This window comes from Budorcas taxicolor, chromosome 2 (assembly GCF_023091745.1).
Source record: "Budorcas taxicolor isolate Tak-1 chromosome 2, Takin1.1, whole genome shotgun sequence".
In the NCBI taxonomy this organism is placed as follows: Eukaryota; Metazoa; Chordata; class Mammalia; order Artiodactyla; family Bovidae; genus Budorcas; species Budorcas taxicolor.
The window spans coordinates 14,860-32,131 of record NC_068911.1 but is presented as its reverse complement, the minus strand read 5'-3'; positions in this window follow the sequence as shown (position 1 = coordinate 32,131).

Genomic DNA, 17,272 nt, shown 5'->3' with positions numbered 1-17,272 from the left:
GACTTGCCTCGCGTCTAGGCTTCCTGACCAGGAAGGAGCAGGCTGCGCGAGACTGGGAGACGCTACAGGCGCCTTCCTGGCCTCAGCTCCACTCCTGCCTTGCCTTTGCACCTAGTCCCCAGGCGTCCTTGCAATGGGTTTAGGGGCCGGTGTGTTGCACACTGCCAAGGGCTCCAGCAGTGAGAGCTCTGTCCTAGGGAAGGGAATGGCAACTGCAGGGCTCCTCCAGCGGTTGCTTGGCCGCCCAGACTCAGCACAGCACGGAGTGCACCAGGCTCCCAGGGCCCCTGGCTGGGGTCTGCAGCCCCACACACCCAGAGGCTGACTCCGTGAGCGCCCAGAAGGTGCCTGACAGACGTCATTTCCCGAGTGCTCTCCTCCCCAGCAGAGACGTGTGCAGGAGGTTGGGGCCTGCCCCTGCGTGTCTGGGCTCCCGCCCACAGCCCCAGCTCAGGCGAAGCAGCCCCTGAGCCAAGACCTGCAGGAAGCGCGGGGCGCCCCCTCCTGGAAGCCTAGTGCACAGCATGCTAGCAGCCAGCCTCCTCGGGGGAAGAGGAGGCAGCGAGCTGCGTGTGGCTGCAATCCCGTCTTGGGCGGAGCCCAGTGCGCCTCCAGGACGGCCGAGCTCCAGCTCTGCTCTGAGGCCCGATGTGGCAGAGTTGCTGGCGTGAGGCTGCTCTGCCCTGGCCGAGCCTGGCCCAGACTTGCCTCGCGTCTAGGCTTCCTGACCAGGAAGGAGAAGGCTGCGCGAGCCTGGGAGACGCTACAGGCGCCTTCCTGGCCTCAGCTCTACTCCTGCCTTGCCTTTGCACCTAGTCCCCAGGCGGTCTTGCAGTGGGTTTAGGGGCCGGTGTGTTGCACACTGCCAAGGGCTCCAGCAGTGAGAGCTCTGTCATAGGGAAGGGAATGGCAATTGCAGGGCTCCACCAGCGGTTGATTGGCCGCCCAAACTCAGCACAGCACGGAGAGCACTAGGCTCCCAGCGCCCCTGGCTGGGGTCGGGAGCCTCAAACACCCGGATGCTGACTACGTGAGCGCCCAGAAGGAGCCTGACAGATGTCATTTCCCGAGTGCTCTCCTCCCCAGCAGAGACGTGTGCAGGAGGTTGGGGCCTGCCCCTGCGTGTCTGGGCTCCCGCCCACAGCCCCAGCTTAGGGGAAGCGGCCCCTGAGCCACGACCTGCAGGAGGCGCGGGGCGTCCCTGCCTTGTAGCCACGTGCACAGTTCACGGGGAAGCGAGCCTTCTTGGAAGAGTCGGGGGAGCCAAGCCGCTTGCAGCTGCAATCCCTGCCTTTGCGGAGCCGGTGCGCCTCCAGTTCGGCAGAGCTCCAGCTCTGCTCAGAGGCCGGATCTTGTCAAGTTCCTTGCGTGAGGCTGCTCTGCCCTGGGCGAGACTTGCCCAGGCTTGCCTCGCTGCTAGCCTTCCTGCCCAGGAAGGAGCAGGCTGTGCGATGCTGGGAGAGGCCACTGGCGCCTTCCTGGCCTCAGCTCCGCTCCTGCCTTGCCTTTGCAGCCAGGCCCCAGGCGTCCTTGGGGACGGCTTTCGGGTCGGTGCCTTGCACCCTGCCAAGCGCTCCAGCAGTGAGGGCTCTATTAGAGGAAGGGGAGGGCAAGTGCAGGGCTCCTCCAGCGGTTGCTTGGCCGCCCAGACTCAGCGCCCCTCGGAGAGCACAAGGCTCCCAGGTCCCCTGGCTGTGGTCTGCAGCCCCACACACCCGGAGGCTGACTCCGTGGGCACCCAGAAGTTGCCTGACAGACGTCATTTCCCTAGCGCTCTCCTCCCCAGCAGAGACGTGTGCAGGTGGTTGGGGCCTGCCCCTGAGTGTCTGGGCTCCCTCCCACAGCCCCAGCTCAGGCGAAGCAGCCCCTGAGCCAAGACTTGCAGGAAGCGCGGGGCGCCCCCTCCTGGAAGCCTAGTGCACAGCATGCGGGCAGCAAGCCTCCTCGGGGGAAGAGGAGGAAGCCCAGCTGCTTGTGGCGGCAATCCCTTTGACGGAGCCCAGGGCGCCTCCAGTACGGCAGAGCTCCAGCTCTGCTCAGAGGCCCGATGTGGCAGAGTTGCTGTCGTGAGGCTGCTCTGCCCTGGGCGAGCCTGGCCCAGCCTTGCCTCGCGTCTAGGCTTCCTGACCAGGAAGGAGCAGGCTGCGCGAGACTGGGAGACGCTACAGGCGCCTTCCTGGCCTCAGCTCCACTCCTGCCTTGCCTTTGCACATAGTCCCCAGGCGTCCTTGCAGTGGGTTTAGGGGCCGGTGTGTTGCACACTGCCAAGGGCTCCAGCAGTGAGAGCTCTGTCCTAGGGAAGGGAATGGCAACTGCAGGGCTCCTCAAGCGGTTGCTTGGCCGCCCAGACTCAGCACAGCACGCAGAGCACCAGGCTCCCAGGGCCCCTGGCTGGGGTCTGCAGCCCCACACACACAGAGGCTGACTCCGTGAGCGCCCAGAAGGTGCCTGACAGACGTCATTTCCCGAGTGCTCTCCTCCCCAGCAGAGACGTGTGCAGGAGGTTGGGGCCTCCCCCTGCGTGCCTGGGCTCCCGCCCACAGCCCCAGCTCAGGGGAAGCGGCCCCTGAGCCTAGACCTGCAGGAGGCGCGGGGCGTCCCTGCCTGGAAGCCACGTGCACATTTCGCGCGGAAGCGAGCCTCCTTGGAAGAGTCGGGGGAGCCAAGCCGCTTGCAGCTGCAATCCCTGCTTTTGCGGAGCCGAGTGCGCCTCCAGTACGGCAGAGCTCCAGCTCTGCTCAGAGGCTGGATCTTGTCAAGTTCCTTTTGCGAGGCTGCTCTGCCCTCGGCGAGACTTGCCCATGCTTGCCTCGCTGCTAGACTTCCTGCCCAGGAAGGAGCAGGCTGTGCAATGCTGGGAGAGGCCACTGGCGCTTTCCTGGCCTCAGCTCCGCTCCTGCCTTACCTTTGCAGCCAGGCCCCAGGCGTCCTTGGGGACGGCTTTGGGGTCGGTGGCTTGCACCCTGCCAAGCGCTCCAGCAGTGAGGGCTCTATTAGAGGAAGGGGAGGTCAAGTGCAGGGCTCCTCCAGCGGTTGCTTGGCCGCCCAGACTCAGCGCCGCACCGAGAGCACAAGGCTCCCAGGTCCCCTGGCTGTGGTTTGCAGCCCCACACACCCGGAGGCTGACTCCGTGGGCACCCAGAAGTTGCCTAACCAACGTCATTTCCCTAGTGCTCTCCTCCCCAGCAGAGACGTGTGCAGGTGGTTTGGGCCTGCCTCTGCGTGTCTGGGCTCCCGCCCACAGCCCCAGCTCAGACGAAGCCGCCCCTGATTCAAGACCTGCAGGAAGCACGGGGCGCCCCCGCCTGGAAGCGTAGTGCACAGCATGCGGGCAGCTAGCCTCCTCGGGGGAATAGGAGGCAGCCCAGCTTCTTGGGGCTGAACTCACCTCTTGGGCGTTGCCCATGGCGCCTCCAGTACGGCAGAGCTCCTGCTCTGCTCAGAGGCCCGATGTGGCAGAGTTGCTGGCATGAGGCTGCTCTGCCCTGTGCGAGCCTGGCCCAGACTTGCCTCAGGTCTAGGCTTCCTGACCAGGAAGGAGCAGGCTGCGCGAGACTGGGAGATGCTACAGGCGCCTCCCTGGCCTCAGCTCCACTCCTGCCTTGCCTTTGCACGTAGTCCCCAGGCGTCCTTGCAGTGGGTTTAGGGGCCGGTGTGTTGCACACTGCCAAGGGCTCCAGCAGTGAGAGCTCTGTCCTAGGGAAGGGAATGGCAACTGCAGGGCTCCTCCAGCGGTTGCTTGGCCGCCCAGACTCAGCACAGCACGGAGTGCACCAGGCTCCCAGGGCCCCTGGCTGGGGTCTGCAGCCCCACACACCCAGAGGCTGACTCCGTGAGCGCCCAGAAGGTGCCTGACAGACGTCATTTCCCGAGTGCTCTCCTCCCCAGCAGAGACGTGTGCAGGAGGTTGGGGCCTGCCCCTGCGTGTCTGGGCTCCCGCCCACAGCCCCAGCTCAGGCGAAGCAGCCCCTGAGCCAAGATCTGCAGGAAGCGCGGGGCGCCCCCTCCTGGAAGCCTAGTGCACAGCATGCTAGCAGCCAGCCTCCTCGGGGGAAGAGGAGGCAGCGAGCTGCGTGTGGCTGCAATCCCGTCTTGGGCGGAGCCCAGTGCGCCTCCAGGACGGCCGAGCTCCAGCTCTGCTCCGAGGCCCGATGTGGCAGAGTTGCTGGCGCGAGGCTGCTCTGCCCTGGCCGAGCCTGGCCCAGACTTGCCTCGCGTCTAGGCTTCCTGACCAGGAAGGAGCAGGCTGTGCGAGCCTGGGAGCCGCTACAGGCGCATTCCTGGCCTCAGCTCTACTCCTGCCTTGCCTTTGCACCTAGTCCCCAGGCGGTCTTGCAGTGGGTTTAGGGGCCGGTGTGTTGCACACTGCCAAGGGCTCCAGCAGTGAGAGCTCTGTCATAGGGAAGGGAATGGCAATTGCAGGGCTCCACCAGCGGTTGATTGGCCGCCCAAACTCAGCACAGCACGGAGAGCACTAGGCTCCCAGCGCCCCTGGCTGGGGTCGGGAGCCTCAAACACCCGGATGCTGACTACGTGAGCGCCCAGAAGGAGCCTGACAGATGTCATTTCCCGAGTGCTCTCCTCCCCAGCAGAGACGTGTGCAGGAGGTTGGGGCCTGCCCCTGCGTGTCTGGGCTCCCGCCCACAGCCCCAGCTCAGGGGAAGCGGCCCCTGAGCCACGACCTGCAGGAGGCGCGGGGCGTCCCTGCCTTGTAGCCACGTGCACAGTTCACGGGGAAGCGAGCCTTCTTGGAAGAGTCGGGGGAGCCAAGCCGCTTGCAGCTGCAATCCCTGCCTTTGCGGAGCTGGTGCGCCTCCAGTTCGGCAGAGCTCCAGCTCTGCTCAGAGGCCGGATCTTGTCAAGTTCCTTGCGTGAGGCTGCTCTGCCCTGGGCGAGACTTGCCCAGGCTTGCCTCGCTGCTAGCCTTCCTGCCCAGGAAGGAGCAGGCTGTGCGATGCTGGGAGAGGCCACTGGCGCCTTCCTGGCCTCAGCTCCGCTCCTGCCTTGCCTTTGCAGCCAGGCCCCAGGCGTCCTTGGGGACGGCTTTCGGGTCGGTTCCTTGCACCCTGCCAAGCGCACCAGCAGTGAGGGCTCTATTAGAGGAAGGGGAGGGCAAGTGCAGGGCTCCTCCAGCGGTTGCTTGGCCGCCCAGACTCAGCGCCCCTCGGAGAGCACAAGGCTCCCAGGTCCCCTGGCTGTGGTCTGCAGCCCCACACACCCGGAGGCTGACTCCGTGGGCACCCAGAAGTTGCCTGACAGACGTCATTTCCCTAGCGCTCTCCTCCCCAGCAGAGACGTGTGCAGGTGGTTGGGGCCTGCCCCTGAGTGTCTGGGCTCCCTCCCACAGCCCCAGCTCAGGCGAAGCATCCCCTGAGCCAAGACTTGCAGGAAGCGCGGGGCGCCCCCTCCTGGAAGCCTAGTGCACAGCATGCGGGCAGCGAGCCTCCTCGGGGGAAGAGGAGGAAGCCCAGCTGCTTGTGGCTGCAATCCCTTTGGCGGAGCCAAGGGCGCCTCCAGTACGGCCGAGCTCCAGCTCTGCTCAGAGGCCCGATGTGGCAGAGTTGCTGGCGTGAGGCTGCTCTGCCCTGGGCGAGCCTGGCCCAGCCTTGCCTCGCGTCTAGGCTTCCTGACCAGGAAGGAGCAGGCTTCGCGAGACTGGGAGACGCTACAGGCGCCTTCCTGGCCTCAGCTCCACTCCTGCCTTGCCTTTGCACATAGTCCCCAGGCGTCCTTGCAGTGGGTTTAGGGGCCGGTGTGTTGCACACTGCCAAGGGCTCCAGCAGTGACATCTCTGTCCTAGGGAAGGGAATGGCAACTGCAGGGCTCCTCAAGCGGTTGCTTGGCCGCCCAGACTCAGCACAGCACGCAGAGTACCAGGCTCCCAGGGCCCCTGGCTGGGGTCTGCAGCCCCACACACACAGAGGCTGACTCCGTGAGCGCCCAGAAGGTGCCTGACAGACGTCATTTCCCGAGTGCTCTCCTCCCCAGCAGAGACGTGTGCAGGAGGTTGGGGCCTGCCCCTGCGTGCCTGGGCTCCCGCCCACAGCCCCAGCTCAGGGGAAGCGGCCCCTGAGCCAAGACCTGCAGGAGGCGCGGGGCGTCCCTGCCTGGAAGCCACGTGCACAGTTCGCGGGGAAGCGAGCCTCCTTGGAGGAGTCGGGGGAGCCAAGCCGCTTGCAGCTGCAATCCCTGCTTTTGCGGAGCCGAGTGCGCCTCCAGTACGGCAGAGCTCCAGCTCTGCTCAGAGGCTGGATCTTGTCAAGTTCCTTTTGCGAGGCTGCTCTGCCCTCGGCGAGACTTGCCCATGCTTGCCTCGCTGCTAGCCTTCCTGCCCAGGAAGGAGCAGGCTGTGCGATGCTGGGAGAGGCCACTGGCGCCTTCCTGGCCTCAGCTCCGCTCCTGCCTTGCCTTTGCAGCCAGGCCCCAGGCGTCCTTGGGGACGGCTTTGGGGTCGGTGGCTTGCATCCTGCCAAGCAATCCAGCAGTGAGGGCTCTATTAGAGGAAGGGGAGGGCAAGTGCAGGGCTCTTCCAGCGGTTGCTTGGCTGCCCAGACTCAGCGCCGCACCGAGAGCACAAGGCTCCCAGGTCCCCTGGCTGTGGTCTGCAGCCCCACACACCCAGAGGCTGACTCCGTGAGCGCCCAGAAGGTGCCTGACAGACGTCATTTCCCGAGTGCTCTCCTCCCCAGCAGAGACGTGTGCAGGAGGTTGGGGCCTGCCCCTGCGTGTCTGGGCTCCCGCCCACAGCCCCAGCTCAGGCGAAGCAGCCCCTGAGCCAAGACCTGCAGGAAGCGCGGGGCGCCCCCTCCTGGAAGCCTAGTGCACAGCATGCTAGCAGCCAGCCTCCTCGGGGGAAGAGGAGGCAGCGAGCTGCGTGTGGCTGCAATCCCGTCTTGGGCGGAGCCCAGTGCGCCTCCAGGACGGCAGAGCTCCAGCTCTGCTCAGAGGCCCGATGTGGCAGAGTTGCTGGCGTGAGGCTGCTCTGCCCTTGGCGAGCCTGGCCCAGACTTGCCTCGCTGCTATCATTCCTGCCCAGGAAGGAGCAGGATGTGCGATGCTGGGAGAGGCCACTGGCGCCTTCCTGGACTCAGCTCCACTCCTGCCTTGCCTTTGCAGCCAGGCCCCAGACGTCCTTGAGTACGGCTTTGGGGTCGGTGCCTTGCACCCTGCCAAGCACTCCAGCAGTGAGGGCTCTATTAGAGGAAGGGGAGGTCAAGTGCAGGGCTCCTCCAGCGGTTGCTTGGCTGCCCAGACTCAGCGCCGCACCGAGAGCACAAGGCTCCCAGGTCCCCTGGCTGTGGTTTGCTTCCGCACACACCCGGAGGCTGACTCCGTGGGCACTCAGAAGTTGCCTGACCAACGTCATTTCCCTAGCGCTCTCCTCCCCAGCAGAAACGTGTGCAGGTGGTTTGGGCCTACCCCTGCGTGTCTGGGCTCCCGCCCACAGCCCCAGCTCAGGCGAAGCCGCCCCTGATTCAAGACCTGCAGGAAGCGCGGGGCGCCCCCGCCTGGAAGCGTAGTGCACAGCATGCGGGCAGCTAGCCTCCTCGGGGGAATAGGAGGCAGCCCAGCTTCTTGTGGCTGCACTCACCTCTTGGGCGGTTCCCAGGGAGCCTCCAGTACGGCAGAGCTCCTGCTCTGCTCAGAGGCCCGATGTGGCAGAGTTGCTGGCGTGAGGCTGCTCTGCCCTGGCCGAGCATGGCCCAGAATTGCCTCAAGTCTAGGCTTCCTGACCAGGAAGGAGCAGGCTGCGCGAGACTGGGAGACGCTACAGGCGCCTTCCTGGCCTCAGCTCCACTCCTGCCTTGCCTTTGCACATAGTCCCCAGGCGTCCTTGCAGTGGGTTTAGGGGCCGGTGTGTTGCACACTGCCAAGGGCTCCAGCAGTGAGAGCTCTGTCCTAGGGAAGGGAATGGCAACTGCAGGGCTCCTCCAGCGGTTGCTTTCCCGCCCAGACTCAGCGCCCCTCGGAGAGCACAAGGCTCCCGGGTCCCCTGGCTGTGGTCTGCAGCCCCACACACCCGGAGGCTGACTCCGTGGGCACCGAGAAGTTGCCTGACAGACGTCATTTCCCTAGCGCTCTCCTCCCCAGCAGAGAAGTGTGCAGGTGGTTGGGGCCTGCCCCTGCGTGTCTGGGCTCCCGCCCACAGCCCCAGCTCAGGCGAAGCCGCCCCTGATTCAAGACCTGCAGGAAGCGCGGGGCGCCCCCGCCTGGAAGCCTAGTGCACAGCATGCTGGCAGCGAGCCTCCTCGGGGGAAGAGGAGGCAGCCCAGCTGCGTGTGGCTGCAATCCCGTCTTGGGCGGAGCTCAGTGCGCCTCTAGGATGGCAGAGATCCAGCTCTGCTCAGAGGCCCGATGTGGCAGAGTTGCTGGCGTGAGGCTGCTCTGCCCTGGGCGAGCCTGTCCCACACTTGCCTCGCGTCTAGGCTTCCTGACCAGGAAGGAGCAGGCTGCGCGAGACTGGGAGACGCTACAGGCGCCTTCCTGGACTCAGCTCCACTCCTGCCTTGCCTTTGCACATAGTCCCCAGGCGTCTTTGCAGTTGGTTTAGGGGCCGGTGTGTTGCACACTGCCAAGGGCTCCAGCAGTGAGAGCTCTGTCCTAGGGAAGGGAATGGCAACTGCAGGGCTCCTCCAGCGGTTGCTTGGCCGCCCAGACTCAGCACAGCACGCAGAGCACCAGGCTCCCAGGGCCCCTGGCTGGGGTCTGCAGCCCCACACACACAGAGGCTGACTCCGTGAGCGCCCAGAAGGTGCCTGACAGACGTCATTTCCCGAGTGCTCTCCTCCCCAGCAGAGACGTGTGCAGGAGGTTGGGGCCTGTCCCTGCGTGTCTGGGCTCCCGCCCACAGCCCCAGCTCAGAGGAAGCGGCCCCTGAGCCAAGACCTGCAGGAGGCGCGGGGCGTCCCTGCCTGGAAGCCACGTGCACAGTTCGCGGGGAAGCGAGCCTCCTTGGAAGAGTCGGGGGAGCCAAGCCGCTTGCAGCTGCAATCCCTGCTTTTGCGGAGCCGAGTGCGCCTCCAGTACGGCAGAGCTCCAGCTCTGCTCAGAGGCTGGATCTTGTCAAGTTCCTTTTGCGAGGCTGCTCTGCCCTCGGCGAGACTTGCCCATGCTTGCCTCGCTGCTAGCCTTCCTGCCCAGGAAGGAGCAGGCTGTGCGATGCTGGGAGAGGCCACTGGCGCCTTCCTGGCCTCAGCTCCGCTCCTGCCTTGCCTTTGCAGCCAGGCCCCAGGCGTCCTTGGGGACGGCTTTGGGGTCGGTGGCTTGCACCCTGCCAAGCGCTCCAGCAGTGAGGGCTCTATTAGAGGAAGGGGAGGTCAAGTGCAGGGCTCCTCCAGCGGTTGCTTGGCCGCCCAGACTCAGCGCCGCACCGAGAGCACAAGGCTCCCAGGTCCCCTGGCTGTGGTTTGCAGCCCCACACACCCGGAGGCTGACTCCGTGGGCACCCAGAAGTTTCCTAACCAACGTCATTTCCCTAGTGCTCTCCTCCCCAGCAGAGACGTGTGCAGGTGGTTTGGGCCTGCCTCTGCGTGTCTGGGCTCCCGCCCACAGCCCCAGCTCAGACGAAGCCGCCCCTGATTCAAGACCTGCAGGAAGCACGGGGCGCCCCGGCCTGGAAGCGTAGTGCACAGCATGCGGGCAGCTAGCCTCCTCGGGGGAATAGGAGGCAGCCCAGGTTCTTGGGGCTGAACTCACCTCTTGGGCGTTGCCCATGGCGCCTCCAGTACGGCAGAGCTCCTGCTCTGCTCAGAGGCCCGATGTGGCAGAGTTGCTGGCATGAGGCTGCTCTGCCCTGTGCGAGCCAGGCCCAGACTTGCCTCAGGTCTAGGCTTCCTGACCAGGAAGGAGCAGGCTGCGCGAGACTGGGAGACGCTACAGGCGCCTTCCTCGCCTCAGCTCCACTCCTGCCTTGCCTTTGCACATAGTCCCCAGGCGTCCTTGCAGTGGGTTATGGGTCGGTGTGTTGCACACTGCCAAGGGCTCCAGCAGTGAGAGCTCAGTCCTAGGGAAGGGAATGGCAACTGCAGGGCTCCTCCAGCGGTTGCTTGGCCGCCCAGACTCAGCACAGCACTCAGAGCACCAGGCTCCCAGGGCCCCTGCCTGGGGTCTGCAGCCCCACACACCCAGAGGATGACTCCGTGTGCGCGCAGAAGGTGCCTGACAGACGTCATTTCCCGAGTGCTCTCCTCCCCAGCAGAGACGTGTGCAGGAGGTTGGGGCCTGCCCCTGCGTGTCTGGGCTCCCGCCCACAGCCCCAGCTCAGGGGAAGCGGCCCCTGAGCCAAGACCTGCAGGAGGCGTGGGGCGTCCCTGCCTGGAAGACACGTGCACAGTTCGCGGGGAAGCGAGCCTCCTTGGTAGAGTTGGGGGATCCAAGCCGCTTGCAGCTGCAATCCCTGCTTTTGCGGAGCCGAGTGCGCCTCCAGTACGGCAGAGCTCCAGCTTTGCTTAGAGGCCGGATCTGGCAGAGTTGCTGGCGTGAGGCTGCGCTGCCCTGGGAGAGCCTTACCCATACTTGCCTAACGTCTAGGATTCCTGACCAGGAAGGAGCAGGCTGCGCGAGACTGGGAGACGCTACAGGCGCCTTCCTTGCCTCAGGTCCACTCCTGCCTTGCCTTTGCACATAGTCCCCAGGCGTCCTTGCAGTGGGTTTAGGGGCCGGTGTGTTGCCCACTGCCAAGGGCTCCAGCAGTGAGAGCTCTGTCATAGGGAAGGGAATGGCAACTGCAGGGCTTCTCCAGCGGTTGCTTGGCCGCCCAGATTCAGCACAGCACGGAGAGCACCAGGCTCCCATGCCCCTGGCTGGGGTCTGCAGGACCACACACCCGGAGGCTGACTCCGTGAGCACCCAGAAGGTGCCTGACAGACGTCATTTCCCGAGTGCTCTCCTCCCCAGCAGAGACGTGTGCAGGAGGTTGGTGCCTGCCCCTGCGTGTCTGGGCCCCCGCACACAGCCCCAGCTCATGCGACGCAGCCCCTGAGCCAAGACCTGCAGGAAGCGAGGGGCGCCCCCTCCGGGAAGCCTAGTGAACAGCATGCGGGCAGCGAGCCTCCTCGGGGAAGAGGAGGAAGCCCAGCTGCTTGTGGCTGCAATCCCTTTGGCGGAGCCCAGGGTGCCTCCAGTACGGCAGAGCTCCAGCTGTTCTCCGAGGCCCGATGTGGCAGAGTTGCTGGCGTGAGGCTGCTCTGCCCTGGGCGAGCCTGGCCCAGACTTGCCTCAGGTCTAGGCTTCCTGACCAGGAAGGAGCAGGCTGCGCGAAACTGGGAGATGCTACAGGCGCCTCCCTGGCCTCAGCTCCACTCCTGCCTTGCCTTTGCACCTAGTCCCCAGGCGTCCTTGCAGTGGGTTTAGGGGCCGGTGTGTTGCACACTGCCAAGGGCTCCAGCAGTGAGAGCTCTATCCTAGGGAAGGGAATGGCAACTGCAGGGCTCCTCCAGCGGTTGCTTGGCCGCCCAGACTCAGCACAGCACGGAGTGCACCAGGCTCCCAGGTCCCCTGGCTGGGGTCTGCAGCCCCACACACCCAGAGGCTGAATCCGTGAGCGCCCAGAAGGTGCCTGACAGGTGTCATTTCCCGAGTGCTCTCCTCCCCAGCAGAGACGTGTGCAGGAGGTTGGGGCCTGCCCCTGCGTGTCTGGGCTCCCGCCCACAGCCCCAGCTCATGAGACGCAGCCCCTGAGCCAAGACCTGCAGGAAGCACGGGGCGCCCCCTCCGGGAAGCCTAGTGAACAGCATGCGGGCAGCGAGCCTCCTCGGGGAAGAGGAGGAAGCCCAGCTGCTTGTGGCTGCAATCCCTTTGGCGGAGCCCAGGGCGCCTGCAGTACGGCAGAGCTCCAGCTCTGCTCAGAGGCCCGATGTGGCAGAGTTGCTGGCGTGAGGCTGCTCTGCCCTGGGCGAGCCTGGCCCAGACTTGCCTCGCGTCTAGGCTTCCTGACCAGGAAGGAGCAGGCTGCGCGAGACTGGGAGACGCTACAGGCGCCTTCCTGGCCTCATCTCCACTCCTGCCTTGCCTTTGCACATACTTCCCAGGCATCCTTGCAGTGGGTTTAGGGGCCGGTGTGTTGCACACTGCCAAGGGCTCCAGCAGTAAGAGCTCTGTCATAGGAAAGGGAATGGCAACTGCAGGGCTCCTCCAGCGGTTGCTTGGCCGCCCAGGCTCAGCACAGCACGAAGAGCACCAGGCTCCCAGGGCCCCTGGCTGTTGTCTGCAGCCCCACACACCTGGAGGCTGACTCCGTGAGCGCCCAGAAGGTGCCTGACAGACGTCATTTCCCGAGTGCTCTCCTCCTCAGCAGAGACGTGTGGAGGAGGTTGGGGCCTGCCCCTGCGTGTCTGGGCTCCCGCCCACAGCCCCAGCTCAAGGGAAGCGGCCCCTGAGCCAAGACCAGCAGGAGACGCGGGGCGTCCCTGCCTGGAAGCCACGTGCACAGTTCGCGGGGAAGCGAGCCTCCTTGGAAGAGTCGGGGGAGCCAAGCCGCTTGCAGCTGCAATCCCTGCTTTTGCGGAGCCGAGTGCGCCTCCAGTACGGCATTGCTCCAGCTCTGCTCAGAGGCTGGATCTTGTCAAGTTCTTTTGCGAGGCTGCTCTGCCCTCCGCGAGACTTGCCCATGCTTGCCTCGCTGCTAGCCTTCCTGCCCAGGAAGGAGCAGGCTGTGCGATGCTGGGAGAGGCCACTGGCGCCTTCCTGGCCTCAGCTCCGCTCCTGCCTTGCCTTTGCAGCCAGGCCCCAGGCGTCCTTGGGGACGGCTTTGGGGTCGTTGCCTTGCACCCTGCCAAGCGCTCCAGCAGTGAGGGCTCTATTAGAGGAAGGGGAGGGCAAGTGCAGGGCTCCTCCAGCGGTTGCTTGGCCGCCAGACTCAGCACAGCACGGAGAGCACCAGGCTCCCAGGGCCCCTGGCTGGGGTCGGCAGCCCCACACACCCGGAGGCTGACTCCGTGAGCGCCCAGAAGGTGCCTGACAGACGTCATTTCCCGAGTGCTCTCCTCCCCAGCAGAGACGTGTGCAGGAGGTTGGGGCCTGCCCCTGCGTGTCTGGGCTCCCGCCCACAGCCCCAGCTCAGGGGAAGCGGCCCCTGAGCCAAGACCTGCAGGAGGCGCGGGGCGTCCTTGCCTGGAAGCCATGTGCACGGTTCGCGTGGAAGCAAGCCTCCTTGGAAGAGTCGGGGGAGCTAAGCCGCTTGCACCTGCAATCCCTGCTTTTGTGGAGCCGAGTGCGCCTCCAGTACGGCAGAGCTCCAGCTTTGCTCAGAGGCCAGATCTAGTCAAGTTCCTTGCGCGAGGCTGCTCTGCCCTGGGCGAGACTTGCCCAGGCTTGCCTCGCTGCTAGCCTTCCTGCCCAGGAAGGAGCAGGCTGTGCGATGCTGGGAGAGGCCACTGGCGCCTTCCTCCCCTCAGCTCCGCTCCTGCCTTGCCTTTGCAGCCAGGCCCCAGGCGTCCTTGGGGACGGCTTTGGGGTCGGTGGCTTGCACCCTGCCAAGCGCTCCAGCAGTGAGGGCTCTATTAGAGGAAGGGGAGGGCAAGTGCAGGGCTCCTCCAGCGGTTGCTTGGCCGCCCAGACTCAGCACCGCGCGGAGAGCACAAGGCTCCCAGGTCCCCTGGCTGTGGTCTGCAGCCCCACACACCCGGAGGCTGACTCCGTGGGCACCCAGAAGTTGCCTGACAGACGTCATTTCCCTAGCACTCTCCTCCCCAGCAGAGACGTGTGCAGGTGGTTGGGGCCTGCCCCTGCGTGTCTGGGCTCCCGCCCACAGCCCCAGCTCAGTCGAAGCAGCCCCTGAGCCAAGACCTGCAGGAAGAGCGGGGCGCGCCCTCCTGGAAGCCTAGTGCACAGCATGCTGGCAGCGAGCCTCCTCGGCGGAAGAGGCGGCAGCCCAGCCGCGTGTGGCTGCAATCCCGTTGGCGGAGCCCAGGGTGCCTCCAGTACGGCTGAGCTCCAGCTCTGCTCCGAGGCCCGATGTGGCAGAGTTGCTGGCGTGAGGCTGCTCTGCCCTGGCCGAGCCTGGCCCAGACTTGCCTCGCGTCTAGGCTTCCTGACCAGGAAGGAGCAGGCTGCGCGAGACTGGGAGACGCTACAGGCGCCTTCCTCGCCTCAGCTCCACTCCTGCCTTGCCTTTGCACCTAGTCCCCAGGCGTCCTTGCAGTGGGTTTAGGGGCCGGTGTTTTGCACACTGCCAAGGGCTCCAGCAGTGAGAGCTCTGTCATAGGGAAGGGAATGGCAACTGCAGGGCTCCACCAGCGGTTAATTGGCCGCCCAAACTCAGCACAGCACGGTGAGCACCAGGCTCCTAGCGCCCCTGGCTGGGGTCGGGAGCCTCAAACACCCGGATGCTGACTACGTGAGCGCCCAGACGGTGCCTGACAGACGTCATTTCCCGAGTGCTCTCCTCCCCAGCAGAGACGTGTGCAGGAGGTTGGGGCCTGCCCCTGCGTGTCTGGGCTCCCGCCCACAGCCCCAGCTCAGGGGAAATGGCCCCTGAGCCACGACTTGCAGGAGGCGCGGGGCGTCCCTGGCTTGTAGCCACGTGCACAGTTCACGGGGAAGCGAGCCTTCTTGGAAGAGTCGGGTGAGCCAAGCCGCTTGCAGCTGCAATCCCTGCCTTTGCGGAGCCGGTGCGCCTCCAGTTCGGCAGAGCTCCAGCTCTGCTCAGAGGCCGGATATTGTCAAGTTCCTTGCGTGAGGCTGCTCTGCCCTGGGCGAGCCTGGCCCAGACTTGCCTCGCGTCTAGGCTTCCTGACCAGGAAGGAGCAGGCTGCGCGAGACTGGGAGACGCTACAGGCGCCTTCCTGGCCTCAGCTCCACTCCTGCCTTGCCTTTGCACATAGTCCCCAGGCGTCCTTGCAGTGGGTTTAGGGGCCGGTGTGTTGCACACTGCCAAGGGCTCCAGCAGTGAGAGCTCTGTCATAGGGAAGGGAATGGCAACTGCAGGGCTCCACCATCGGTTGCTTTGCCACCCAGACTCAGCACAGCACGGAGAGCACCAGGCTCCCAAGGCCCCTGGCTGGGGTCGGCAGCCCCACACACCCGGAGGCTGACTCTGTGAGCGCCCAGAAGGTGCCTGACAGACGTCATTTCCCGAGTGCTCTCCTCCCCAGCAGAGACGTGTGTAGGAGGTTGGGGCCTGCCCCGGCGTGTCTGGGCTCCCACCACAGCCCCAGCTCAGGGGAAGCGGCCCCTGAGCCAAGACCTGCAGGAGGCGTGGGGCGTCCTTGCCTGGAAGCCATGTGCACTGTTCGCGGGGAAGCAAGCTTCCTTGGAAGAGTCGGGGTAGCTAAGCCGCTTGCAGCTTCAATCCTTGCTTTTGTGGAGCCGAGTGCACCTCCAGTACGGCAGAGCTGCAACTCTGCTCAGAGGCCGGATCTAGTCAAGTTCCTTGCGCTAGTCTGCTCTGCCCTGGGCGAGACTTGCCCAGACTTGCCTCGCGTCTAGGCGTCCTGACCAGGAAGGAGCAGGCTGCGCGAGACTGGGAGTCGCTACAGGCGCCTTCCTGGCCTCAGCTCCACTCCTGCCTTGCCTTTGCAGCCAGGCCCCAGGCGTCCTTGGGGACGGCTTTGGGGTCGGTGGCTTGCACCCTGCCAGCGCTCCAGCAGTGAGGGCTCTATTAGAGGAAGGGGAGGGCAAGTGCAGGGCTCCTCCAGCGGTTGCTTGGCCGCCCAGACTCAGCACCGCGCGGAGAGCACAAGGCTCCCAGGTCCCCTGGCTGTGGTCTGCAGCCCCACACACCCGGAGGCTGACTCCGTGGGCACCCAGAAGTTGCCTGACAGACGTCATTTCCCTAGCACTCTCCTCCCCAGCAGAGACGTGTGCAGGTGGTTGGGGCCTGCCCCTGCGTGTCTGGGCTCCCGCCCACAGCCCCAGCTCAGTCGAAGCAGCCCCTGAGCCAAGACCTGCAGGAAGCGCGGGGCGCGCCCTCCTGGAAGCCTAGTGCACAGCATGCTGGCAGCGAGCCTCCTCGGGGGAAGAGGCGGGAGCCCAGCCGCGTGTGGCTGCAATCCCTTGGGCGGAGCCCAGTGCGCCTCCAGTATGGCAGAGCTCCAGCTCTGCTCAGAGGCCCGATGTGGCAGAGTTGCTGGCGTGAGGCTGCTCTGCCCTGGGCGAGCCTGGCCCACACTTGCCTCGCGTCTAGGCTTCCTGACCAGGAAGGAGCAGGCTGCGCCAGAGTGGGAGACGCTACAGGCGCCTTCCTGGCCTCAGCTCCACTCCTGCCTTGCCTTTGCACATAGTCCCCAGGCGTCCTTGCAGTGGGTTTAGGGGCCAGTGTGTTGCACACTGCCAAGGGCTCCAGCAGTGAGAGCTCTGTCATAGGAAAGGAATGGCAACTGCAGGGCTCCACCAGCGGTTGCTTTGCCGCCCAGACTCAGCACAGCACGGAGAGCACCAGGCTCCCAGCGCCCCTGGCTGGGGTCGGCAGCCCCACACACCCGGAGGCTGACTCCGTGAGCGCCCAGAAGGTGCCTGACAGACGTCATTTCCCGAGTGCTCTCCTCCCCAGCAGAGACGTGTGCAGGAGGTTGGGGCCTGTCCCTGCGTGTCTGGGCTCCCGCCCACAGCCCCAGCTCAGGGGAAGCGGCCCTGTAGCCAAGAACTGCAGGAGGCGTGGGGCGTCCCTGCCTGGAAGACACGTGCACAGTTAGCGGGGAAGCGAGCCTCCTTGGTAGAGTTGGGGGATCCAAGCCGCTTGCAGCGGCAATCCCTGCTTTTGCGGAGCCGAGTGCGCCTCCAGTACGGCAGAGCTCCAGCTCTGCTCAGAGGCCGGATCTTGTCAAGTTCCTTTTGCGAGGCTGCTCTGCCCTAGGTGAGACTTGCCCAGGCTTGCCTCGCTGCTAGCCTTCCTGCCCAGGAAGGAGCAGGCTGTGCGATGCTGGGAGAGGCCACTGGCGCCTTCCTGGCCTCAGCTCCGCTCCTGCCTTGCCTTTGCAGCCAGGCCCCAGGCGTCCTTGGGGACGGCTTTGAGGTCGGTGCCTTCACCCTGCCAGGCGCTCCAGCAGTGAGGGCTCTATTAGAGGAATGGGAGGGCAAGTGCAGGGCTCCTCCCGCGCTTGCTTGGCCGGCCAGACTCAGTGCTGCACGGAGAGCACAAGGCTCCCAGGTCCCCTGGCTGTGGTCTGCAGCCCCACACACCCGGAGGCTGACTCCGTGGGCACCCAGAAGTTGCCTGACAGGCGTCATTTCCCTAGCGCTCTCCTCCCCAGCAGAGACGTGTGCAGGTGGTTGGGGCCTGCCCCTGCGTGTCTGGGCTCCCGCCCACAGCCCCAGCTCAGGCGAAGCAGCCCCT